At 39.3% G+C, this 26,411-nt stretch overlaps 1 long non-coding RNA gene and 1 pseudogene across 1 annotated transcript; both read left to right on the top strand.

Moving 5' to 3' along the window:
- The first annotated feature begins 540 nt into the window (after positions 1-540).
- On the top strand, positions 541-23,095 carry LOC115984387 (annotated as a pseudogene).
- On the top strand, positions 17,403-19,482 carry LOC115984390. The gene is made up of 2 exons (XR_004090537.1): positions 17,403-17,522; positions 19,113-19,482. It is a non-coding gene; the product is annotated as an uncharacterized LOC115984390 (long non-coding RNA).
- Positions 23,096-26,411: the final 3,316 nt, after the last annotated feature.

Here is a 26,411-nt window from a genome sequence, read left to right as displayed (position 1 = left end):
CATTTTGTAATTAACTATTTAAAAAAAAATTAATATCACTTTCATGCAAAATATAAAAAATGTGTAAAAAAAAAAGGCAATTATTTGTTTATTTTCATATAAAAAGTTTATAAAATAAATAAAAATAAAAATAAAAACCCACCATTTTTTTTTTAACAAATCTCCAGAATTAAATTAGTAAAATCAAATCAAATAATCACTAGATTCACGCATTGATCAAACCGCGCATTCAACTGAACCCAGACAAAATCACTATTGCCAAAAGTGGAGGTCCCTCAAATAAAATTATAAAAACCAAAAAGGAAAGTTCGGAACAGACAGCATCATTGCGATCACAAATTCGCAACCAAGAGAAGAGACCATATATAACAATTTCACGTGCAAAACAACACACTCGAATTTTCCGATATGAATACTCAGCTCAGCTCAGCTCAGCGATACGATACGAGATCCCTGATTTTGAAGACCGAAATTCGAAAAATCTCGGAGTGGTAGTAGAATAACAGTAATAAAGATAGATCGGAAATTGGAATGAAAAAGATGGCTCCGGTATCAGCTTTAGCGAAATACAAGCTGGTGTTTTTGGGAGACAAGTCCATCGGCAAAACCAGTATCATCACTCGCTTCATGTACGACAAGTTCGACAACACCTATTTGGTCCATTTCCCAATTTTTTTTTTTTTTGTTTTTTTTTTGGTTTTTGCGTTTGAATGAATGTGATGTAATAGTGGTTGAATTGAATTTTTAGATTCTTCGTGATGTTACAATTTTGTGTGTGTTATGTATGATGCTATGATCTAGGTGGTGTTGTGAGGGCAATGCTACAAATCAAATTCATTGAGCAAAATTGCATTGGCATTGAGATTTTTACTTGACTTGTTCAAAATTCAAATTAGAATTTAAATGATGCTAAATACTTCAACTAGAAATGAGTATTTTGATGCTTCCTCTTCTTGCGTAATAGAGGGTTCGACTAATTTAATTCATGGGGGAGGAGGGAGCATTGCTCCTAGAGCATCGAATAATTTTCTGCCAAAAATGCAGGATCTATAATTGGGGTGCATCCTTATGTGAGAGGACGATGTAGTACAATGTGAGGGGGCCATCTCAATAGCTTGAACCATATAATGATGTTGAAATTAATGTAAGATTTGTGATCTTTGGACATTTGTGAGTGAATTTAGCAGACATTAGCTTTTCAAAACTTGCTTTAAGAATTGCAAGATCACACGTCTCTTGCGATCCTAATTTTGCTATTAATTTTTTTATTTAAGGAAAAATAATATCATTCAAGAAAGGATAATGAGTTTCATCATGGTCCGTTTGGATTGAGGGGGAGGAAGGGGAAGTAGAGTAAAGTAGAGTAGAGTAGAGTAGAGTATATTTAGCACAAAATTAGCTTATTTTTAACCAACTCTACTCTACTCCCCCTCCTTCCCCCCCTCCATCCAAACAGGTTAGACTTGTTTATTGTTTGTTATCTTATATGTGTTATTAATTGATAACCAGGCTACCATTGGTATTGATTTCCTTTCAAAGACTATGTACCTTGAAGATCGAACCGTCCGATTGCAGCTTTGGTAAGATTCTTAATTTAAAGGGTGTGAGAGTGCCTTTTTTGTGACACTCAGGCCCAAGGATCCCGGGCCTAAATAAGTTGTGGTTTGGTGGACCAAGCCTTGATTCACCGCAACTAACAGGCTGTTTAAGAATCAAGTAATGCACAGGGCATGCTTCCTATAATACACGTAAAATGACAAGTAAGGATATTCATATTGAAAGACATATCAAAACAGAAAGTTAAATGCAGAGAACAGGATCAACAAAAGAGCACAAAATAATGTTATAAGGATCTTTAAATCAGTGAGACATATTTCATTAATATTTTCTTTGTTATGGTTACAGTATGCTCACTAAGACGTGATACAAGGTTCAATCATGCTCAAAAATTACAGTCTTGAATGGCTATTTCAACCTTCAAAACTTGCAAAGTTTGATCCTCTTTGAATCCGAGTATGTGCAATAGTGGCTTTTACAGGATACCAGGAAGCAATGTTATTAACTTTCCCTCAGTTTTTCTCTTCTTTTACAGAATTTTATCGATAGTTTTTCACCTCTCCCAAAAATCTCTCTTTTCTTCGTAACCTCTCCCTCCTTTTATAGTGAAATTCTGGAATCCCAGGGGAAACATTGGTTCCCCTATTTTGTCTTATGGTTAACAGAGCATGTGCCGTGCCCATCACTCAGCAGGTTCTATTCCCTGTTTTTTCATTCTTCCCCTCTTTTTAGCTTTGATTCCTTTGAAAGTCCATGGCTGGTTACCTATTTCGGGATGTGCTGAGGTCATGCCCTTCTCGATCTCACCATTTGGCAATTCTCCCTTTTTGCCTTTTTTCCCATCCCGGCGGAATCCCATTCTGCTGATTTGAAAGTCGTCCATTGCCATTCCCCTTTTCGTACTTCTCCGTTCTGGTTCCCCGAGGCGCTTCCCACTTGCGCCATGAGAGGTCGCTGGTTATTTCCTCTTTTTTTGCTAGGTTTTTTGGTGCTTGTGGCTTCTACTCTGTTTCTTATTTTCTTTTCTTGTCCTTTTCTTTCGAACTATCTTAATCTTCCTTTGACTGTGCTTATGCGCCTGGAAGGATCCGCGCCTCTTGGTGGTTGCTGAGGATCCTGGCTATTTTCTTTAATCTCTTGCCGTGGGTTTCTTTTCCTTCTTGATGCTTCTTCTTTTTCTTTGGGCTTCAAGCCTCTTGGGCCTGCCATTTCTTCTCTTTCGTGGTCCCCTTGCACCTACTTCCTCGAGCTTTGTTTATTTTCTTTTGGGCTTGGTTCACTTCTTTGGGCTTAGGCACTGTGATCTTTTTTAGACCTCAACATTTAGCCCCCCGAGCTCGTGGGTTGCCTAAAGCCCAGCATGAGTAATTCAGGTTTTCTAAGATTTTCGTAGGATCTTCTTTTTAATTTCCCCTGGGTTCCGTTCTTTCTTACTCAGGATCCTGGCCTTTCCTGCTGCTTTTTGGTCACCTTAGTCCTTTACTATGTGTCGTGTTCTCTCATTTTACAGTTTCCTCTTTGCACGGGACGTGGCAGTTGAGTATTTGGGGTAGAATTCCTTTACCCACTTTTCTCGTTTCCCGTAACTTCCATTAATAACCGCTAATTAATCTCTTCTTCAAAATTAAATTTTTTTGGAAACTGGCGTGTCTTTCCATACACTCTCCAACTGCTCTTTGCGCCTTTATTGTGGCTGTTTCACATTATCACTTTGCTTCTTTGAGTCTTTCATTCTTGGGTCTCTTTTTTTTTTCTCTGTTATTCTCGTCTTCCCCTTTTTCGTTCTTTCAATCCTTTTTTCTTCTCATTATTCACAATGTTCCAATGGCTTCTTCTTCTTCCCAAAAAAGAAGAGAGTGCACCCCAAGCCCTTCTGAGGGCGAAGGTTCTTCTGGTTCCGCTCTGAGTGATTCTCACGAAGTTACTGAACGTCCGGCCTTCCCTTTACGGGACCCCTGGTACTCTCCCAGTCCATTTTTTCCTCAGGTATCTCATGGTGAGGCTCCTCCGTCTCCTCATGCCTGGATGTTTTTTGGTCAAGCGGGTTTTGCTGGTTCCGCCCAGGTTCCAGACCCTAGAGAGATTTTTGACCTTCAAATTAGACAAGGAATTCGAGAGGTGGTGCCTATCTTTTTTGATTTTGTCCCGGAAAAAATCCAAGGCTGGCCCATCTAGGTAGACAAGGAATTGTCTAATGTGGAGTTTGTGGGTCGCCTGGAACACGCTGGTATCCTAAAAGCAGTGGCAATTTCCAGAAATCTTGAGGGTTTCAGAGACCCCAAGGGGCTCAGGCATCTGGTACGCCGTTGGTGCCCTTCCCTTCCTGCTTTTTTCTTTTCTGTTGGTGAGTTGACGATTACCCTGGAGGATGTGGTTAATAACTTCCTTCTCCCGATGTTTGGTGATGAGAGTCCCTTTGATATTAACCTTTCTAATGAGGATCTTGTAGTGTAAGATAAGTTGTTTGGCCATTTTGGTGGTCGTACTGCCTCTTTCGATGGTAAACCGGCTAGAATAGGGAGATGGATGATGACCTTTTCCTGTGAGAAGAATAAGGAAGTTAGGTGGGCTGGTTTTCTGGCATTTTGGCTTAGCAAGTTCTTGTTCAGCGAGTTCCCTGGGTATGGGGTTAAGTCTTCATTTTTTCCGTTAGCAATCAAGTTGGCTCGAGGTACCCAATATCCTTTAGCCCCTTTGTTTTTAGGCTATGTTTATTCTCAATTGGATCAACTTCATGGAGATGAGGCTGAGAGTGATTCTTGTTATGTGATTACCTCGTCTCTTCACTGTGCTATTCTTTAGATTTTTATGTGGGACCGTTCTGCAGCCACTTTGGCTAAGTGTAGGAACTTGAAGTTTGTAAAGGATAAATTCCAAGGATCCCCTGACATAGTGAAGGGTCTTTGTGGTAATTTGACTGATACTTTTCCCATTATTTTTCGTTGGATTAGCTTGAAAGGTGGTGGCCTCAATCTTGTTGAGTTATTTGATCAAGCAGGGAACTTATGTTGGAGATCTCCTCGTGAGTTTGGTCCTGGCTTTGCGTGTGATTCTGTGTTGTCTTCCTTTTTATCTTCTATAGGTAATACTTTTGACCTGCGTCGTGGTGATGAGGGCATTCTGGCTTATCTTGCTTGCATTAGCCCCTCTTGGCTTCCTGTGCCTTCTTTGAGTGGTCCAAGATATACCCATTATTCAGCACACCGAGTGCTCCGGCAGTTTGGTTTTGACCAAGACATTCCTCCAATTTTTAAGGACATAGTGCCGTCCCTTCCTTCTTTGGATCCTTTCTTAAGGCTGCAAGCCTTTTCTTATTGGTCACGGAGGAGCCCCCAATTTGTAGTACCTAACTCCCAGAGAGGAGTTTTTGCTTCTAGCGGCTATACTGGTTATTGGAGAAGAATACAGAAGTCTTTTGTCGATTATGTTGGCTCTGGTTTAGTTCGGGAAAACCCAAGTCTTGGTATTGCCTCTGCTCCGACATCCCATAGGTGTTTATCCCTTCCTACTGCTGGGATTGTTTCTGCTGCCGTAAGCAGCAAGACTGGGTTTGCAGAATGGCATGCCTCCAGGGGAGGTTGGGTGACTTATGCACAAGATTTTCTTGGAACTTGGTTGGGTTGCAGTCTCATTATTGGTACTTCCTCTGGAGTACCTATTAAGAAAGGTGCAGTGGAGACAATAGGTGCTGTTACCACTTCGGGTAAAGGCAAGGATGTCAAGCCGAAAAAGACGAAAACAGTTGATGTTGAGGAAAGTACAGAGGGTGTGAAGACTAGTCCTGAGACGAAAAGAAGAAAAACTGGGAAGTTTCAGACACATTTGGTATCCCAAGAAGACAAGGAGGTCGGACAACCTTTGGCTTCAAGGACTCGGAAGAAGACCAAGGTAGAGTCTTCTTTTTCCCAGGTTCCTGTGACTGCTTCAGTCCATGGTTCTTTAGGATCTTCTAATTTTGTATCCCAGCCCCCCTTAGGACCCTCTGGGTGTACTCGTAGTAAGCAAAAAACCTCCAGAGAATCTATAGAGAGAGAGAGAAGGGCAAGACCTCTTTCCTTCTTCTCTCTTTTTCATTTGTTCATATTGTTGCAGTTACTTCCTCTTTGCTGACGAGTGATTGTTTCCTTTGCAGTCCAAATGCAAGTTTGATTTCAAGAAGGGCAAAAGCCAATCTTCTGGTGATGACGTGGTATGTATTTTCCTTGTTCATGTTTCTCCGTTTGTTCTGGTACTGTGTTGTTGTGTCACCCCGTTGTCTTCACTTATTACTACTTCCCCTTTCTTTCTTTTTTTAGGTGGAGGTGTCCCCTCCTATGACCGGCAAAGTTCTAGAAGAAGAAGCTGTTACAGCCCTTTCTATTGCATTTCCTGTTATGGAGGAGGAGCCCCCTAGTGGTGGTCTAGCTGAGGAGACCGGGCAACCGATGTAGGGTGCCCAGGCTTTTCAGGATCCCGAATCTTCTAAGATCCCTACATCTCAAAGTCCTCAGCTTGAGCGTACTACTAGTCCCATCAGAACTGTGTTTCCTCAAATATTGTCAGTTAAAGAGACTTTGGGAGACACACCTTTATCCAAAAAAATAGGTGAGTCATATTTCCCTTTAAAATAGTGTTTCATCTCTATTTCTCTTTGTTCCTCGTTCTTTTGAGTTTCTTCTTTCCTTTCTCCTTAGTGTGAGGTCTGCTCCTAGTGTTACCTCCTCCTTGGAATCAGAAAACTCAAAAGGAGAGTGTGAATTGTTTCCACTGTGTTCCTCTTTTCTTTCTTTCTTTCCCTACCCTCTTTTCTTTTTTTCTTCTTCTTCATGGCGAATCCCCCTGCATCTCTTCCCTCCTTTAGCCATTTCGTCACAGGTTCTTCATCCTTTCTTCAACTTGCTTTATGTCCTTTCCCAGAATCTTCGAGGAAATCAGAGGATCAGGAGGAAGAGGCTCTACCTCAAGAAGCTGGTATTGGTTCGCTCTTCTTTTCTTTTCTTTTTTTTTTTTTTTTGTCACTCCTCTCCTTCTTTTTTTTTAAGACTAAATTTGTTCTTCCTTTCTCTTTTCTTTTACGAATGTTGATACAGGCCTTAGAGATTCTGAGCCTGCTATTCCTGAGGGAATTGTGAGATCTATTCAAATTGCTGATCTTCAGTCAAAATAAAAGGCTACAAGTTTTCCAGTCTCTGCAGGTGGGGACACAGCGATGGGGGATGCTCCGGGAGTGGCTGTCCCAGATCTTGATTCAAGGCTTTCCTCCTTTCTAGCTCGTTTTGACCTTATGGAGTTCAAAAGTCTTCCTGCCAGCCACTTCTACTCTTTTGGGTCTTCTTATGGCAGCTTCCTGCATTTCTCTATGCCGTTAAAGGCCTGCCGCTGTTAGAAAGTTTGCTTAAGAGTCACAGAGATTTCACCAGTGGTTTTAGGGGAGGCATTTTTCTGGGTAATATTTTGATGGAGTTGCTATGTGCTGGTTTCGTTGAGGGATTCTTCTATGGACTCTTTATCTGAAGAAAGGCTTTTGGAGTGGAGAGGGGTGGTCCAAGACCTTCTAGAGGCCAAGTTCAATTTGTCTTTTTTGCTGGATCACTTGCGCCTGTTGGCCTGCATGTTGTTTCAGAGGCAAACCTCCAGGAGCATAGATGTTGAGATTATTGCTGCTGAGGAAACTTTGGCTCATGCTCACAAGGCTTTGCGAGATTTGAAGGTCAAGTGGCAGAGGATTATTTCTTCTTCGACTGTGCCCGTCATTCCTCCAGATGGCTCCTTGTTGGCCGGCCTCATCCTTAGCTTTCTTCCTTTTTTTTTTAGACCCGTATAAATAATTTGGGGTTGTATAAGTTTCTTTTCTTTTTTTTTTTGAACACTGCTCTCTTTTTTTTAGCTTTGTGTTTGTGTTTCAAGACTGCTTCTAATTTCTTAGTATGTGGATCTGCTTTTCTCTTTGATACATTGCCCTCTTTTTTGATAAATGTTCTCTTTTTTTTTTGATACATGACTTTTCTCTTTTCTTTCCTGAGTCCTGGACCATGGTTCCTACAGACTTCACTGTAGGTTCTGGACCAGATACCCAGTGGTTACTTTGTTGTGCAGATACTGAACTGGGTACACTAGGTATCTTTTCCTTCTTTTTTTTTATTATTTTTTTTATGTATATTTTTGAGATACAGTCCCAGTTCGTGAACTTTGACAGGTTCCCCTTTTTGCCAAGTGCTAGGCTAGGTATCTTGGGCATTTTACTTTTGCCTGTGATCCTAGACCTATGCGCTTGGAACTGTCTGTGGGGTATTTGAAATCATCTGTGAGGTGAATCCTAAGCCATGTGTAAAAGGGTATTACATACCCTTTTTTTTTTTTTTTTTTTTTTTGACTCAGGTATCCTTCCTTAAATCTGTCCAAACTTGGACTTTACAGTATTTAAAAAAAAAACTCAAATATTGAAGAAAGGAACTTCATTAAAATATGGTCATCTTTTAAGGAATATAAAGAAAATCATTTAATAGAGTACTGACCACAGAGTGTCAATCTATCGTAGGTTCCTGAACAAAATCATTTAGACGAGAATTCATGACAAAAGCTAAAAGAAATAATAAGAGAAAAACAAAAACACTTAGCGGGTTGTGAAGCTGGCAAAAGGATCCTGACATGCTGAGATCCCTTCATCCTTATGTATAGTATTGTTTCAGCCATTTCCCGTTTATGGGTTCTGTCAGGACTGTCCCATCTTCCTTGGTAAGGTAGTAATACCCACTTTCATGGGCTGCACTGATGATGTAGGCTCCTTCCCATTTTGGGGTGAACTTGGAGGGTCCTGGTAGGTTCCTCCTTACGTGCTCCGTCATCCTTAGTACCAATTGCCCTTCAGTGAACATCCTTGGGCGTACTGTTTGTGCATATGCTCTAGTCATTCTTTGCTGGTACCTCTGGCTTCTTTTCTTGGCTAGCTCTCTTTCTTCTTCTACCCCTTCCAGATCTGCCAGCCTTCTTTCATTGTTTGCGTTTTCATTTTCTTCTTGGCTTTCTTCAAGGACTACCATTGGTGTAGGAATAACTAATTCCACGAGGCTAATAGCTTTTGTTCCATAGACTAGGGAAAATGGTGAGAATCCTGTGGCTGTCTTTACAGAGCTCCTACATGCCCAGAGTACATCTGCCAAATGATCACTCTATTTCCCTCCGTACTCATGCTTCATCTTCTTAAGGATCTTCAACATCACTCTATTCGTAGCCTCAGCTTGGCCGTTTCCTTGTGGGTAGTATGGGGTAGACCTCCCATGTTTGATGTGATATGCTTCAGTTAACCCTTTCATGTCTTTGTTTATGAATGGGGTCCCATTGTCACTGATCAATCTTCTGGGGATCTCAAACCTTGTAATGATGTGGTCTCGAATAAAATTTGTTACGGCTGCTCCAGTGGCCTTTTTCAAAGAGATAGCCTCTACCCATTTTGTAAAGTACTCGATGGTTGCCAAGATCCATATGTAACCATTGGATGGAGGGTTTATAGGCCCTATGAGATCAAGCCCCCAAGTGTGAAAAGGCCATGGTGTTGTCATATCCTGTAGAACATTTGGATGAGTGTGAATTGCATCTCCTAGGACTTGGCAGGCGTGGCATGTTTTGACTAGCTCCTCAGAGTCTCTTTTCATTGTTGGCCAGTAGTATCCCAACAACAATAATTACTTGTACAGCCTTCTTTTCCCCAGGTGACTCCCACAATCACCGGAATGAACTTCCCTGACTACTTCCCTAGCTTCTTTTGGCCCCAGGCACCTTAGGGGATCCCCACTGTATCCTTTTTTGAATAAGATGTCGTTCTACAGGAAATACCTGTCCGCTAGTTTCTTGAGCTTGTGGGCTAGTGTCCTGTCAGTTGGCAGGATCCCCTGAGCCAGGTATTCTATGAATGGAACTCGCCAATCTTCTGCGACAAACACAGCATAGCTTTCTTCCTTATCTATTGCCAACCAACACTCCTGACATTTTTCCTGTATAATTGCTGCCTCCCTGTTCATATTTGGCCAGTAATACCCCATGCGTTGCATCCTTCTATATAGGTTGATTTTTTCTGCAACTCCACAAGCTTGGGTATATAATTCTTCTAGCTTCAGCTTTCCTTCCTTCTCGGTGATACACCTGGACAAGATTCCACCTGACAGCCTTCTATACAATTCCCCTTCTATTTGAGTGTAATCCTTTAGTTCTTTAATGTTTCCTCCGAGTCCTGCCTTTTTCATCTTTTCTTTGACTTCGCTCCTCCAATCCCACTGTTTGGACTCTTCGGGGTACATCCATTGGAGGATCCTTACAATAGAATGTTCCTGCCTCCCTATTTTTATCAGCATGTCTCTCCCTTTGAATGGTATTTGGGATCCCAGAGTGGCGAGCGCATCAGCAAACCTATTTTCACTTCTTTGAGTGTATTTTATGCTAAAGGTCTGGAATTCCAACTCCAGCCTTTGTGCCCAAGTTCTGTAGGCTGCTAAGCTTTGTTCCCGTAACGCGAAGTCACCTTTCACTTAGGAAACTACAAGATTGGAATCTTCCAACACTCTCATATGCTTTACTCTTATACTTAGTGCTATAATCAGCCTAGTTAAGTATGCCTCATATTCAGCTGCGTTATTAGAGCACGAGAAACCAAGCTTGAAAGACAAGGGTATGGTGTCCCCATTTTCACAACTTAGTACAATTCCTACCCCATTTGAAGTTGTCATAGCTGACCCGTCAAACCTCATGGTCCATTTCTTTCCTGGGATCTCTGTTACTGCCACCTCACCAGGGATTTCTTCACTCAGCGAGCCTTCCTCCTTTCCTGGGAATTGAACCAGCAGATCTGCTATAGCCTGGCTTTTGACAGCTTTGGGAGTTCGGATGCCTATTCATATTGAGAGAGCAAGACTAGCCATTGTGCTATTCTTCCCATGAGAAGGGGCTGGTGTAGGAGTGCCTTTATGGGGTGGGACTTGGTCACCAAAAGGATTTGATGAGCTGAGAAATACCTTTTTAGCCTTTGGGATGCGTAGATGATTACTAGGCAGGCTTTCTCTATTCTGGGGTACCTGGTCTCGGTATCCTTGAGTGTCCTGCTTACATAGTAAACAGGTTGCTCATTCCTCTAGTCATCTTCCTGTGCCAGCAAAGCTACTATTGCCAGGGAATTTGATGCTAAGTATAACAACAGAGGTCGCCCACGTACTGGTGCCTGGAGAGTGGGCAAATGATTCATGGTGTACTGAATTCTTTGGAAAGCCTCCTGTTGTTCCGTTCCCCAGGTAAACCCAGTTCCCTTTTTCAACAGTTTGGATAAACCTGTCGTAACTGAGGCCAAACCAGGCACAAATCTCCTAATATAGGAGACCCTTCCTGGGAAGCTTTTGAGCTCCCTCACGGTAGTCGGCCTTCTCATTGTGGCGATGGATGTGGCCTTAGCTGGATCTACACTTATGCCTTTGTGATGTACCAGAAACCCAAGGAACTTTCTAACAGACACCCCGAAGGCACATTTCATGGGGTTCATGCGTAGTTTGTACTTCCTGCATCTTTCAAAAACTTCCATCTCCTTATGTATCATGTCATGGAAAATGGCTGTCATGGTTCGCTGGTACGTAGCCCCCGCATTTTTTAGGCCAAAGAGCATTACAGTGTAGTAAAAGTTCCTGATTGGAGTTCTGAATGCCGTCTTCTCTGCATCTTTGACAGCCATGCGGATTTGGTTGTACCCACTGTACCCATCCATAAATGAGAACATTAAACTTCTTGTAGCTGAATCTACAAGGAGGTCGATATTGGGTAAGGGGAATTCATCTTTAGGGCACGCCTTGTTCAGGTTGCGAAAGTCCACGCAACAACGGATCTGACCATTTTTCTTCTTCACAGGTACAATGTTGGAAAGTCATTTTGGGTGTTGGATGGGTTTGATAAAACCAGCTGTTAGCAACTTTTTGACCTCTTGAACTATTTGAGCTTCTACCTCAGTGTGGAAGACCCTAGCCGGTTGAACTACTGGTCTCATTCCTGGGTCCACATTAAGAGAATGAACTACCAATCCTGGGTTTAAACCAGGCATTTCATCATAGGTCCATGCGAACAGATCTCTGTATTTTTGAAATAAGGTTACCAATTGTTCCCTTTCTTGTGCCACCAACTGACTGCTAAAAAAGACAGGCTTTTAGGATCCAGACTCGGTTCCTAAATCTATTTCCTTTAATTCTTCCTCAAGCTGAATCTGGACTTCCTTGACTGGTTCTTCTGAGATTTCTTCTTAGGTCATCATGCAGCTTGGTGGTCCGGGACCTTTTTGCATAATGCATTCAGGTCCCGCGCACCTTCACAAACGGTAGATTAGCCTCCCTCCAAGTTCTCACACCACCATACATTCTTGGGATCCTAAAGAGTTGAGCTCCCTTTTTTGTCTTTTTCTTTCCAGAAGGTTCCTCAGGTCACGAGTGCCCCTCCGTCCTTCTTCTTCTTCTAGGATAGGTGCCCCTGGAGTCCCCGGGGTGGGGCTCTCATCATCTGGCTCTAACTCATCATAGAACATCGTTTCTGCAAAGTTTACTTCTCCTGACTGAAAGGGTTACGATTGGCAAGGATTCTCACAGGCCTCCCATTCAGTCTCCCTTTAATGCATTGATGGAACGTAGATGGAATAAGGCGATGTTTATAAAGCCACGGGCGTCCTAACAACACATGGTAAGATACTTCTGCATTAATCACATGAAACCTTGTCAGGGCTACTATTGGCCCTACCCTTAAGGCTAGCTGCACGTATCCTTCTGTTGATTCCATCGACCCTCCAAATCCTGTTATTTCCATAGGAGCCCTCAGAGTCCTTCTGTCAACTAAGCCCACAGCTTTCAGGGTACTCAAGGCTATGAGATTGAGTGACGCCCCTGTGTCCACCAGTACTCTTCTGATTTAGACACCATTTATGGTGGCCATTAGATAAAGGGGCTTATGGTGGTCCAGGTTTTCAATCTCCATGTCTTCATCAGTGAAGGTTATTGCATTGGTTGTCTCCAGGAAAGCTCGACTAGCATGTGACTCTGCTGTAAAGTATTCCATTCTTGAATTTGCTACTATGCTCATGAGAGACTCTGTGGCCACCCTTCTTGCTTCTGGTCCGAATCCTAGTTGGTTAAATAGTGACTTGAACTTGGGATTCTTCTGGAGGGTCCTGACTGTGCTCGAGTGGAAGGATCCTTCGGATTCTCCTACTTCTGCCTGGTTCCCATGGATTACTACTGCTACCAACCCTTTTCCTTTGTGGTTAGGCAAGGGGTTTCTTTGTACTTCTGAGTGAGTTCTAGGGTTCCTTCACTCAGCTTTTTGTGGAAGAGTCTACGAAGGGTCCAGCAATCCTTGGTGGAATGCTTGACATAATTGTGGATTCTGCAAAACAAAGGGTTCTTCCTTTCTTCTTCAGTTGGTGGCCTGGACACAGTAAATGGCCTAACAACTCCATCTCCGATCCATTTGTCTAAGACATGGTTTAACTCTTCAACTGTACATGGGATTACCGGTGGTTCCTCGAACACCTTCCCATCTGGCCTCTTCCTTTTCTCTCCTACTGATGCTGTCATAGCTTGGGACACGCGCATCCTTTTTGTCCTCATAGTTTATGCTGTCCTTCTGGTCCTCCGTAACAAGTCAGCAAACTGCGTGATACACAGATTTTCAAGGTTGAGCTTGTAATCAAAAAACAAGTTGGCTATACAGGTTTCCACGAGCTCCTTCTCTTCGTGGTCCTCATAGCAATCTAGGGACACATCTTCAAATCTTTTAATGAACTGGACAGGATCCTCTCCAGGTCTCTGCCTTACCATCTGAAGGTTCTGGAAAGTGATCTTGTCCTCACCGGGATAATATTTGGCACAGAATCTTTCCATCATTTCATCCTAGGTTTTGATGGACCCGGGTCTCAGCGTGGTGTACCAAGTGTATGCCCTATCCACTAAGGATTTGGCAAATTCCCTTAGACATAGTTCTCTGTCTCCTACATAGGGGCCCCTAGTGTGAATGAACCTATTCACATGTTCCACAGCACTTCCACTTCTTCCATCATAAGGATGGAACTTTGGGGGTTCATACCCCTTAGGGTATAGTTTGCCAAGAAGTTCTGAAGGAAACGGGGGATCCCAAGAGAATTGCTTAAGGATCCTCGAGAGTTTTTCCCTTTCTTGCTCCAGGAGGGCACTGACATCTGCCAGTGTTAAGTATTGGGGGTTGGCTCTCCCTCCCACTGCTGACCCTCCTTTTGGCTACGTTCCATCTTGGTTACCAGCAGGGGGAACATTGTCCCTGATTTCCTGTGTCCTGCCTTCTTTGAGAAGGCGAATTTCTTGCTCCAGATCCTTCAACATTGCTGTCATCTTGCCCATGAGGTCTGGTTCCTGCCTTGTATGTCTTTGTCCTAACACAACCTCTTGTTCTACCAGGGGTACCTCGCCTCTTTGTCTGGAAGCTACCTCGTTTTCTCCCACAGGCTCAGAGGCCGTAGGTGGCACATTAGTTCCTTTGCTGTTTCTTTGTCTTGAAGGCATGCTCTGTGAAGGGATTGCTTCTTCCCTCTTCTTTGCCCAGTCCCCAGTGGAGTCGCCAAAATGTGAGAGTGGCTTTTTTTGTGACACTCAGGCCCAAGGATCTCGGGCCTAAATAAGTTGTGGTTTGGTGGACCGGGCATTGATTCACCGCAACTAACAGGCTGTTTAAGAATCAAGTAATGCACATGGCATGCTTCCTATAATACACGTAAAATGACAAGTAAGGATATTCGTATTGAAAGACATATCAAAACAGCAAGGTAAATGCAGATAACAGGATCAACAAAAGAGCACAAAATAATGTTATAAGGATCTTTAAATCAGTGAGACATATTTCATTAATATTTTCTTTGTTATGGTTACAGTATGCTCACTAAGACGTGATACAAGGTTCAATCAAATTCAAAAATTACAGTCTTGAATGGCTATTTCAACCTTCAAAACTTGCAAAGTTTGATTTTCTTTGAATCCGAGTATGTGCAATAGTGGCTTTTACAGGATACCGGGAAGCAATGTTATTAACTTTCCCTTAGTTTTTCTCTTCTTTTACAAAATTTTATCGATAGTTTTTCACCTCTCCCAAAAATCTCTCTTTTCTTCGTAACCTCTCCCCCCTTTTATAGTGAAATTCTAGAATCCCAGGGGAACCATTGGCTCCCCTATTTTGTCTTATGGTTAACAGAGCATGTGCCGTGCCCATCACTCAGCGGGTTCTATTCCCTGTTTTTTCATTCTTCCCCTCTTTTCAGCTTTGATTCCTTTGAAAGTCCATGGCTGGTTACCTATTTCGGGATGTGCTGAGGTCATGCCCTTCTAGATCTCACCGTTTGGCAGTTCTCCCTTTTTGCCTTTTTTCCCATCCAGGCGAAATCCCATTCTGCTGATTTGAAAGTCGACCGTTGCCATTCCCCTTTTCGTACTTCTCTGTTCTGGTTCCCCGAGGCGCTTCCCACTTGCGCCATGAGAGGTCGCTGGTTATTTCCTCTTTTTTTGCTGGGTCTTTTGGCGCTTGTGGCTTCCACTCTGTTTTTTATTTTCTTTTCTTGTCCTTTTCTTTCGAACTATCTTAATCTTCCTTTGACTATGCTTATGCGCCTAGAAGGATCCGCGCCTCTTGGTGGTTGCTGAGAATCCTGGCTATTTTCTTTAATCTCTTGCCGTGGGTTTCTTTTCCTTCTTGATGCTTCTTCTTTTTCTTTGGGCTTCAAGCCTCTTAGGCCTGCCATTTCTTCTCTTTCGTGGTCCCCTTGCACCTGCTTCCTCGGGCTTGGCTTATTTTCTTTTGGGCTTGGCTCACTTCTTTGGGCTTAGGCACTGTGATCTTTCTTAGTCCTCAACAAAGTGATTGTGAGGTATTACTGTTTCATTCATTTTTTTCATTGTTGAACTTATTTGAATTGCATTTTCGAAATTTTTTCTTTATTTCCACATATTAAACATCAAATTTTGAAATGTTTGATAGGGATACAGCTGGACAGGAAAGGTTCAGGAGTCTCATTGCGAGCTATATTAGGGATTCCTCTGTGGTAGTTATTGTGTACGATGTTGCAAGTATGTTCTTTGAATCATTTCTTTTTATGTTGTGGAAACTTTTTTTGTATTTTGGGGTCTCAATCATCCATTTGCATATCCTTGTTCTGTTCATGCATCCTAAAAAATGATTGAAGTTAATTGTAGCGTCTTGCACAAAGGCACTGGTTCATTCAAACTCCCTTTTTTTTTTCTTGACAAGTATAATAGCTCATATCAAGCTGTGAGAGTGCTTTTTTCTTTAGCACACAGGCCCAAGGATCCTGGGCCAAATAGTTGTATTTTGGTGGACTGGGCTTGGTTCACCGCAGCTAAATGGGGGCTGATTACGAACCAAGTTGTGCGCAAGTCACATAAATCTCCTCAAGGCAAAAATGCGATTCCTCCTAAGCAATAAAATACCATTATAAGTGTTTTAGTATCATAAAAGGATCCTTTACTCTTACAAAACAAGTAAAATAGATGTTCATAATATTCACAATGAGAAAGAGATTGAAATAGAATATTTAAGGCTTATCTTTTATCGTATAAACATTTTAAAGAATTCCTTCACTTGGTACCCCGGGCGTATTGTCATGGGATCCCAGGACGTACTGTCGTGGGATCCCGGGGCGTATGAGGCCTGTAAGAACCCAGAATCTCTGGTTCTCTGCACTATACAATCATTCTCCATGCTTGTTATGCAATGGAGTTTTGTCCTTTCCTTTTACCTCTATAGGTCCTACACAAGAACAACTATACAATGCACATATCTTCAAATAATTGTTAGTTTCTTAGATTAGGATATATATATATATATATATATTAATACATATACATATATGTAAATGAATTTCATGAGAATGATTCAGCCACGATGATCCTGGCCCCAATTCTCACAAACTTATGCTTTTGCACAAGACTTGTGGGATTTGGAACTCAAGTCTGAGTGGCTTTGCTTGGGCAGGGACTCAGCTTTACAAGCAAGAATATATATGTATTGAACAGCAAGAAGCAGTAAAGAAATATGCAAAGTAATTGTTAGAAATTCTCAAATCAATATGAGATATTTCATTATTTTTCTTGATTGTGGATTACAAATGTGCTCACTAAGACGTGATACAAGGTTCAAATAAGCCCAAAAATTACAGACTTTGATGGCTATTTAAGCCTCTAAGACTTGCAAAGTTTGAATCCAAATATGCGCTATAGTGGCTGTTTCTGGGATACCGGGAGACATTCCTCTGTTTTCTTAAATTTTATAGAGTTCTAATGACTTTGTTATGATATTCTTCCTACTAAAAATCCTCTGCCTCTTCAACATGGGTTTTCTCTTCCTTTTATAGTGTGTTTTCTAGGGCTCCATGGTACTAGTGATTTCTCTCTTTTGCCCCTCAGAGCTCGTGCTGTGACAGTTGCTCAAGGGCTGGTCTCTTCCCTTTTTTCTCATAATTTTCATCTTTTATTGCTGTTTTCTCTAATGGCCTGTTTGGATGTTAAAGAAAGGAGGGAGAGTAAAGTAGAGGGAAGGAGAATAATTCATTTACTTTGTTTGGAAGTTTTTTAAGGAATGAGTGGGAGGGATTTGGAGGGGTTTAGAGGGGTTTCAACTACCTCCAACCCCTCATTTTTAATTCCTCCAAATTGGAGAGATTTGGAGGGAGAGTAAAACACATAAATTATTAAATATGTAAATTACCTAATTTACCCTTATTACATTAAAAAAATTACAAGGCATTTTAACGTTAAAAAAAAAAAACACTGTAACCCTCAAGGTCTCAGTTCTCTCGAGCTCTCTGTGTTCTCTGTGTTCTCTCAAGCTCTCTCGGCGCTCAAGCTCTCTCAGCTCTCTCCGCTGACACTGGCTCTCTCTCTCTCTCTCACAACTTCTTCACTGTTCTCTCTCACGCCTACCATTCTCTCACAAAGGTAAACTCTATTTTTAATTTCTGTTTCATGGGTTTCTTTTAAGTTGAATCAAATAATTATGTTCTTAAAATTGTGATTTTATTGGGTAATTTCTTATTAATTGTGATTTTATGGGGTAATAACATGTTATTTGTGGGTGGGTTTCGGATTTGAGGGTTTTTTTTTTTTAAATTTTAAAGTTTCAAAGTATTGCTCATAACGTGTTTGATAAAGTGCTTGAGTGAGTCTAGATTGTGAACTTGCATAAATAATAGCTTAGTGTTTATAGCTTAGTGTATCCGAATATGACCAAGAAGTACAAGATCGAGTTCTCTAGGTGTGGGTGCAATGGAATCATCAATCACCAAACTGGTTTCGTGAGAGCTGGGTCTTTCTTGGTCTTTGCTTTCTTGCTTTGGCTTTTGCAGTAATAGAACAAAAATCGATTGCATTTTCTTGATGCTGATTCTTGTAAAGATGAGACAATTCTTTGTGTCTATAATCAGAATCTGGTTTTAGGGTTAAAGTGTTTGATAAAAAGAATTCAATGAAAATACAGGTTTATGTTTCACAGAAAAAGGTTTGTTAATGATTTGTTGAGTGTATATGGTCATATGGTTGAGTTTGGCTACCCAAAGATTTGAATGGTTCCGTCTAATATTTGGTCTCTGGCGCATTTGTTCTAATGCATGTGATATTTGATTTGATAAGTGTGTGTGTTTGTGTGTGTGATTAGCATTTCAACAAACCAATTATGGTAATCCAAAATTCCAATTATCTAGGCTTTCAACTGTTATTGCGTGCTTATATTGGGAATAGTAAATCCTAAAGATCAGATTGAAATGAAAGCTATGAGCATGAGGCGCATATAACCATTAACAGTACTCATAAAATGGGAAGCTCCCTATTTGTAGTTTTCTGCCCAAATTGCTAGTTTGTGAGCTGCAAAATTTCCATCATGGTGACTTGAAGGAACTTTGCCATTAGTAAAATGTTATGTCTCAAATCTGATACCAACTATGTGCCTTTTATAAGTAATTTAGTGAGCCAGTGATGAAACAGAAGTAGAGGAGCTATTGAATGCTCTTACAGGAGTCTTCAAGGTCACTGTCAGAGTGTCAGTCTAGCTCCTAAACTTCCTTCTCAAACAGTCCATGAGTTTGATGTTAATTCAATGTTTTTGTTTGCATTTTATAAAAAAAAAAGTGTTTGTTTGCAATTTCAGAACAATTGTATTATGCTGAAAGATTTGTGTACGCGTATGGTTTTGTGAGCCTTTTTTATGATTTTTTTTTTTTGGTTGTTGATAATGTATTGAAATTATTTTTTCTTTTTGAAATTTCTTGTCTCGAAACCAGAAAGAAAAAAAAAATAGTGGCAAGAATTGGTATTGGTGGACCAAGTTTGGATACAGAGCTTGTCAATTTGAAAACTTTGTCTGCTTACATTGTCATAGCTCATTGTAACAGTGTTTTTGTTAATTCAATGTTTTTGTTTGCATTTTATAAATAAAAAAAAATATGGTCATAGCTCATTGTAACAGTGTCCTTTTTTCAGTGGCTTGAAAACTTTGTCTGCTTAGATTTATTTTTATGCTTTTTCACTTCTTAGTTGTCAGGCATGATACAATGTCATATGAGGCTTTTGATTCAAAAATTGGCTGTACTGCCAATGCTCACAATCTCTTGAGCTTGCCTTCATTATTGCTGAGCGCCTAAGGAGGAGGATCACATCACCGCAAGCTCTTGCCCTCTAGGCTTCTACAGTGAGGCTTTAAGAGCCCACCAATGTGCTCTTTTTCTTACGTTAATAGCAGTTATATTAGCATTAGAACTATTGGATTTTCAGTTATTTATGTTGTGTATTGTGTGTATACTAAAAGGAAGAGTGATGGTTTGAGACACTATGAAAACACAGGGGAATAAATGGATAACAATTTATTTATTCCATAAGAATATAAGATATGATTGCATTTTATTCTTGGTTGTGTGGTCCAGATAGTACAGTTAAAAGTAATTTCAAAGCTTATTATTTCAGATTTTTCTTATTTGAGATACCATTCAATTGATTCTAAAAATAAAGAATAGATATTTTTTATTAACCAAAACTCTTATGCTTCAATGTCATTGTAAGCCCTTGCCGTAATATTCAACCTGGTGGGATGGCTGTGATTATTGAAATAGTCAAAATTCAATATTTTGTTGATTTTTTCAGTAAACAAACAAACCAAACATTTTTTTTTCTTATTTTAATTATTATCAATTAAAGATGGTTTTTTTTTTAATATAATAAAAAAGTAGAAAAAATATTTAATCATATACTAATGTTGATTATTTAATTCACATAAAAAAATTATCAAAAAAAAAATACTAACAAATTAATCATAAATCAATGTTGCAAGTTCATTTTCAAATAGGGGTAAATTTGTCTATTTTAATCATTTCCTCTCCTCTCCTTCTTAATTTTTAAAACATCCAAACAAGGGGAAGGGCTAATTACTCTCTTCCCCCTTACTAATTTTAAAAACATCCAAACAAGGTGGAGGGGAATCATTCCCCTCTACTCCCCTCCCCTCTACTCTCCTTCCTCTCAAAACTTCCAAACAGGCCATAAAAGTCATTTGCTGACTTTCCATTCTGGGGCGTCCTCAGCAATTAGCCTTCAATCTCTCTTCTTTCAAGGTTTCTCATTTTTCAGAATTGGCTGTCGGTGTTATTTCCTTGCTGTCATTATTCCCAAATAGTTGGAATCTTTTACTGCTAGGTTGAAAGTTCTCTTCCAGTTGCTTCTACATATGATTTTCTCATTATTGGTTCCTTGTGGTACAGCTCCTTTGTTCATGAATGTTTGCTTTATACTTTCTGATTCTTTGCTGCACCAATGGGTACTTGAGAAGGACATCTCTGTTCTTCATTTCTTGTATTTCGTGGTACCTTTCTTGAGTTGTCTCAATCCTACAGTAGTTGCCCTGCATTACCTGAGGATCCCGGGCGTCTGGCAGCCTCTGGGTATCCCGGCCCAGTTCTTTCACTGAATTTTGCTGGACTTTTTAATGACCTTTTTGCTGGAAATCTGAACATAAATAGGGCCTTAATGTTGATTCTTCTTGCTGCTTGAATTGGGCCTTCTTTACTTTTCATGGAATGGGCATTCTTGTGAAATTTTGGCCTTTAACACAAGCTTATGAGGCTGCTTATTTGGGAAGCACTAACGCGACTGGAAGGGTGCCACACCGGCGTCCGATGTGGGGTGCGGCCACCGACGATGCTGCCCGCACGTCGGTGCCGTGTCTGAGTTTTTTTTTTTTTTTGGGGGGGGGGGGATTCGCACCGATTCGGGCCGAATCGGATCCTATTGGCCAAATATCGTTGTGTTTCGGCCGAAAAAAAGAAATCGGCGGTGAGGAAAAAAAAAACTGAAAATACCGGTGGAAATAGACGCTGTCACCGTCACAATTTCACCAGCCTTAACCCCTTTCTTCTTCTTCTTCTTCATTGCTTTTTTTTTTTCTTTTTTTTTCGCCTGAGCCACAGCCTGTTTCTTTTTTGAATAAGTTTTGTTAAATGCCTTAACATAAAAGGCTAGCATTATTTTTTTATTTTTTTTTGTGCCTGGCCAAACACATGAGCCACATCTTCCCTTTTTCTTTTCTTTTTTAATGGGAAGTTACACCTATTAATACCGCCACATATATCCTTTATTTTGTTTTTGGGCTAACCAAATACGTGAGCCACTAAGCCACATCTTTTTTCTATTATTTATTTATGGGAAGCCTCATCTTATTTAATACCTCTATCAATAATTCAAGTATCAAACTATTTTGTGTACTTATTAATATCTATTTATTTTATAATTATATGAGTTTTCTATTATTATTATATAAAAAAACATGCTTAGCAATATATAAAATATATAAATAAAAATATTTTTAATAATTTTTTAATCGCTGCACCCCGTTGCACCTGCATCTTATTTTTTCAAAAATTGCCAAGTCCCGCACCCACACCTACACCCGAACCCGAATCTGAAAACGCACCCGTACTTCATAGTTGCTCATTCAAAAGCTTAATAGTTTTGCGCCTAATGTTTTTAAATTGATTAATTGAGTTTTATATGTTTAGTAAATTTTGTAATGATTTTAGGCACATTTTTTCTTTAGGCAGACAGTCCTTAAATACTTCCAAATGGATTGAAGAGGTTCGCACAGAGCGAGGCAGTGATGTCATCATTGTACTTGTTGGCAACAAAACAAATCTAGTGGAGAAAAGGTATTGATTATTACCTTGGCTGCAATTTGTTTTGGATAAAGTTGATTTCCTGTGTTATTTTCGATTTCAGTTGGTCAGACTGTTCCATGATCAAATGCTGACTATAGAAATGACACTTCAATTCCTCTACTATATTTATGGTTACTTCTTACATTATTCATTGTGAATGGTAGCAAAATCAGTTCAGTTAGAAGTGAAGCCAGCTAGAAAGACAAAAATATAAAAGTCTTTCACTGGCAAAAAGTGAGGGGAAAAAATGACGGTTTTATGCTAACTTTGAGCTCTACATTTACTGCAATTATGCTCTAGAATGTCTTGATATGTATGCCTGTTTAATTTTTGCTCTTACATTTTTTATATCCTTGCCTGACCAAATTGAGGTCTACCTTAATTCCTACATTGTTAACTCTTAACTACTATTGGCAAACAACATACATACACAATTTACAAAGTTGGTAATGGAGAATATCTTTTTCATGTACATGGATGCTAAGGAGATCACTTACAGTTCAAAGTTTCCTAATGGATATTTTTTTCAATGTTAGTTATGCTTATTGTGGTTAATGTCTGTTGCATTATTTTGTGCTTATGACCTGGGCATCTTGTGAATGGTTGGACAGGCAAGTTTCTATAGAGGAAGGAGAAGCCAAATATTGTGACCTGAATGTTATGTTTATTGAAACTAGTGCCAAGGCCCAAGGCCGGCTTTAATATTAAGGTAAGCAATTAGTTTCCTCCACTTTGGATAGCTACTTTATACAAATGTTAATGGCTTGATGCAAGAAATTAAATACACATTATTTTGGTTGGGTGCACTTCAAATTCACTGCAGACTTCATTTTTGGAAAGAAACAGGTTTTAGTGAATTATGCTAATGATCTGACCATCAAAGGTTCTGCTATTTGCTCTTTCAAACTGTGAAATTCATTTGTTGGTCTCTTTTCAATAAGGAAAATATTCTAGATAAAGTTCATACATACTCGATGGTTACAGCAGCTGTTTCGTGCTTTAGCCGAATTTCAGTTCTCCTAAAATATTTCATGTCTGACCAATCATTTATGTTATAATCTAATTAACACAATGACAACATATGATTATTCTTTCCCAGCAAAATAAAAAAATAAAAATAAAATAAAAACAAAAAAAACCCTCTTATGTAATCTTCTTTCTTGTTCTCAGGCACTGTTTCAGAAGATTGTAGCAGCCTTACCTGGAATGGAAACACTTTCTTTGACCAAGCAAGAAGACATGGTTGATGTCAATCTTAAGTCTAGCAATGCAGCTGCAACTCAGTCCCAACCACAGTCAGGAGGATGTGCATGTTGATACATGCTATGGACCTATGATCCAATTTCTTTGCCCCGTCCATAATGTCTTATGAATCATATCATGTGTCTGTAAAGTCCTCATTGTCCTCTTTTTGTAGCTTTGTCCCTTTTTTTGGTTGCTAAAGGATTTAGTTGCCATTTGGCAAATTTTTTGAAAATACGCATTTTCAGTGAACTAAACTACAAACTCTTATTCTAAAAGTAATTATATGCAATATAAATGTTTGGGTCTATCCTTTATTCTGAAATAATCTTTATGTTATTTTAGGCATGTGTTAAAAAGGTGACTTTTCCTACTCCAATATACAATTCTGTCACCTAGTTCTTGAGCGTAGCCCTTCCTCGCCCAAAAGTCACAACCGTTAAATGCATGTGACTACTTCACTTGAGGAGCTTGTAACATTGTTGATTACCCCTTCACCATTCCAAGGCTTAAAGTTTTAGCTATTGTCATCCCTCTAGTTGCACTGATTGTCCTATGCACAAGATGTATGTATTCTCACTCTCATAATGTTTAATGTACAGATTCCAAAGCTATATGAGATGCACATGTTGTGAGGAGGAGGATGTATAAATTAGATGCATGAAATGGTTTCTTTTGGTTAAGTTCATTCTTAAAATTGACTTTTGGAGAGATTAAGAGAAGTATGCAAAGCCAAAAAAATTCATGATGAGCTCATAAAATACCTTATGCCCTCCACTGGCATGATAAGAAGTTAAAATAAAATTGTGAGGCTCCTGTAAGGTTGTAATAGCTTTTACAATTTTTACCAAGGCTTTAGGATGGTGGATACTCATCCCTCTAATGATGACCAGAAGATAAAAGTTAGACACAGACTTCAATAATAAAAGTGCTTGAAATTGTTATAAATAAATTCATTCAAAGATAGTGATGAGTTCAATTGACTTAAAAGACTTGCCACAAAGTTAGAGGTCTAAAATTCAATCTATCATTAGGCTTATTCCAAAAAAAAAAAAAAAACTTTTTGAGCATGGTTTTAAAAACAAAATTGTTCAATGAAATAGAAAAATGAGTGGTTCAAGATTTTTAAGTTCAGTCTATAATAATATCATAATTAATTTGATAATTATTTGAGTTACAAATAAATTAATTAAAATTATAAAATTAGAAATGTTGACTAAAAAAATAATATCTTGAGAAATTTAAACAACTTTTAAATGTATATCACATTAACTGATGAGAAAAGTGACACTAATTGATGACTCACTTCTCAATTTTCTCCTAATTTTCTTCTAAACTCTTCACTCTTTTTCAATGAGTTTTCTCCTATTTATTCTCCTATACTCTTCACACTCTTATGGATATTCACTCTTCTCCTATGGGTACTATTAGGGTTCGCAATTCGTGTTTGCGAGTTGGGTTTGTGTCGTGTTGAGCTATAAGTATTCGGCTATATGGGTTGACCCGAATCCGACCTGTTTAGTAAGCGTGTCAAGAACCTCAACCCTAAAACAACCTGATTATTAAACAGGTTGACCCGACACGGCATGGTTAACCTGTTTAATTCACAAGTCATGTAAAGGTCAATACAAATTACTCGTTTAATAACTAGTTTGATTAATAGGTCATACCAGACTTGAATAACATGTTATCAATTCTTATACATCTAAAATTAAAAATACAATTACAACTATAAATATAGTAATAAACATATAATTACAACAAAAAACTAAGCAATAGTAATAACAAAAGCTAATATCTTTATAAGCAAAATAGGTCAGACAGGTTCACATGTTGAACTCGAACACGACCCGTTTATTAAATAGGTCAGTCGTGTTGACCCGAATATGACTTGAACTCTCTCATGACCTATTTATAAACAGGTTAGTCGTATCGGGTTTGTGGTTCATGTTAGATTTTTTTATGTCAGATTTAAAGGCATGAGTTTTCTATATGTGTAGAATGAGTTTTCTCATATTTAAATATGAGAATCTTACCTAACTATTTGATTATATTTGTAAACTCCCAGTCAATGTGTACTCTTTCTCCTAGAAATCACTTGAAATGGGAATCTTACCTCCTTCACTCACTAAACTTTCTCCTGTGAACAAACTATTTGATTATACATGTAAACTCCTAGTCAATGTGTACTCTTTCTCTGAAATAGTGAGAAATCACTTGAACAAACTATTTGATTATATGTGTACTCTTTCTCACATTTAAAAAATAATCTCCTATTTAAAGAGTTTTGTGGCATGAATTTTCTATATGTACCGAAGTCAAACTTGATCAAACTCCTTCATTTTTTATGTGAGAATGCACTTGATATTTAATGCACTGGATAGTTAATCAATTTATGCAAAGATAATTGTTGTTTCTCAGAATTTTTTCCACTAGTCATATTGGGTTTGTGGGTAGTGTTAGATTTTGCCAACCTCCTATTTAAAAAGTTTTGTATGAGGTTCCGAAGTCCATATTCTCATATTTTTCCCTTTCATACATATTCCTCTCAGTATTATGTATGTTCCGAAGTCCATATCTTGTATGAGGTTCCGAAGTCCATATTCTCATATTTTTCCCTTTCTTACATATTCCGCTCATATTTTTCCCTTTGGTGGTTCTCACGGTGGTAGTGTAGACTCTTCTCATGTTTCAAAGTCTTTCAACTCTTCTCCAACATTATATTAACCTTGTTTTTATCATCATTAGCCAATGTGGGATTTCACTCAAAAACTGGATCGCTTTTGTTTTCCCACTTTCTTAGTTGTTTGTGATATTTTCTTAGGTTGTCTCTTTTACATACAAGAGTGCTTAGTGAAATATTATCGAGCAAAGGTTTCCATACACAATATATAGATTCTCAATTTTGATTAGCAAATGGACACTAATGACTTTGTATTTGTCTTTCTGTGCTTCTGAAACAGATATTATGACGTGTGCTACATGCAAGATCATGAAAAAGGGATGCAAAGATGATTGTTGTTTCGCAGAATTTTTTCCACCTCAAGATACAGAGATGTTTCAGAAACTCATACTCCATTTCCCAGTCAAAGTGATGAGAGCAATGTTGAGTAATGCTAATACTACCAAGGAAGCAAAGAAACAGCATGTACAAAAGTGGTGTGACTTCATCAATGCTATAGGAGAAGAAAAGCAATCAGGGTCGTCCTCTTCAAAGAATGAAAAGAAAGAATTGCAAGCTTCAAAATGTCAAGTAGCCTTGTCAAACGAACTAGGATGCAAAGACACTTGTTTATTCGCAGATTTATTCTCACCTGAGGCAAAAGAAATAATTGTTAAAATAAAAAATGAACAAGGAATGGAGTGGGTGGAAACAGAGGTGAAGCCGAAG

Source organism: Quercus lobata, chromosome 4, assembly GCF_001633185.2.
Source record: "Quercus lobata isolate SW786 chromosome 4, ValleyOak3.0 Primary Assembly, whole genome shotgun sequence".
Classification (NCBI taxonomy): Eukaryota; Viridiplantae; Streptophyta; class Magnoliopsida; order Fagales; family Fagaceae; genus Quercus; species Quercus lobata.
Note: the sequence above shows the minus strand (reverse complement) of the source record. Positions and strands in the feature narration are given on the sequence as shown.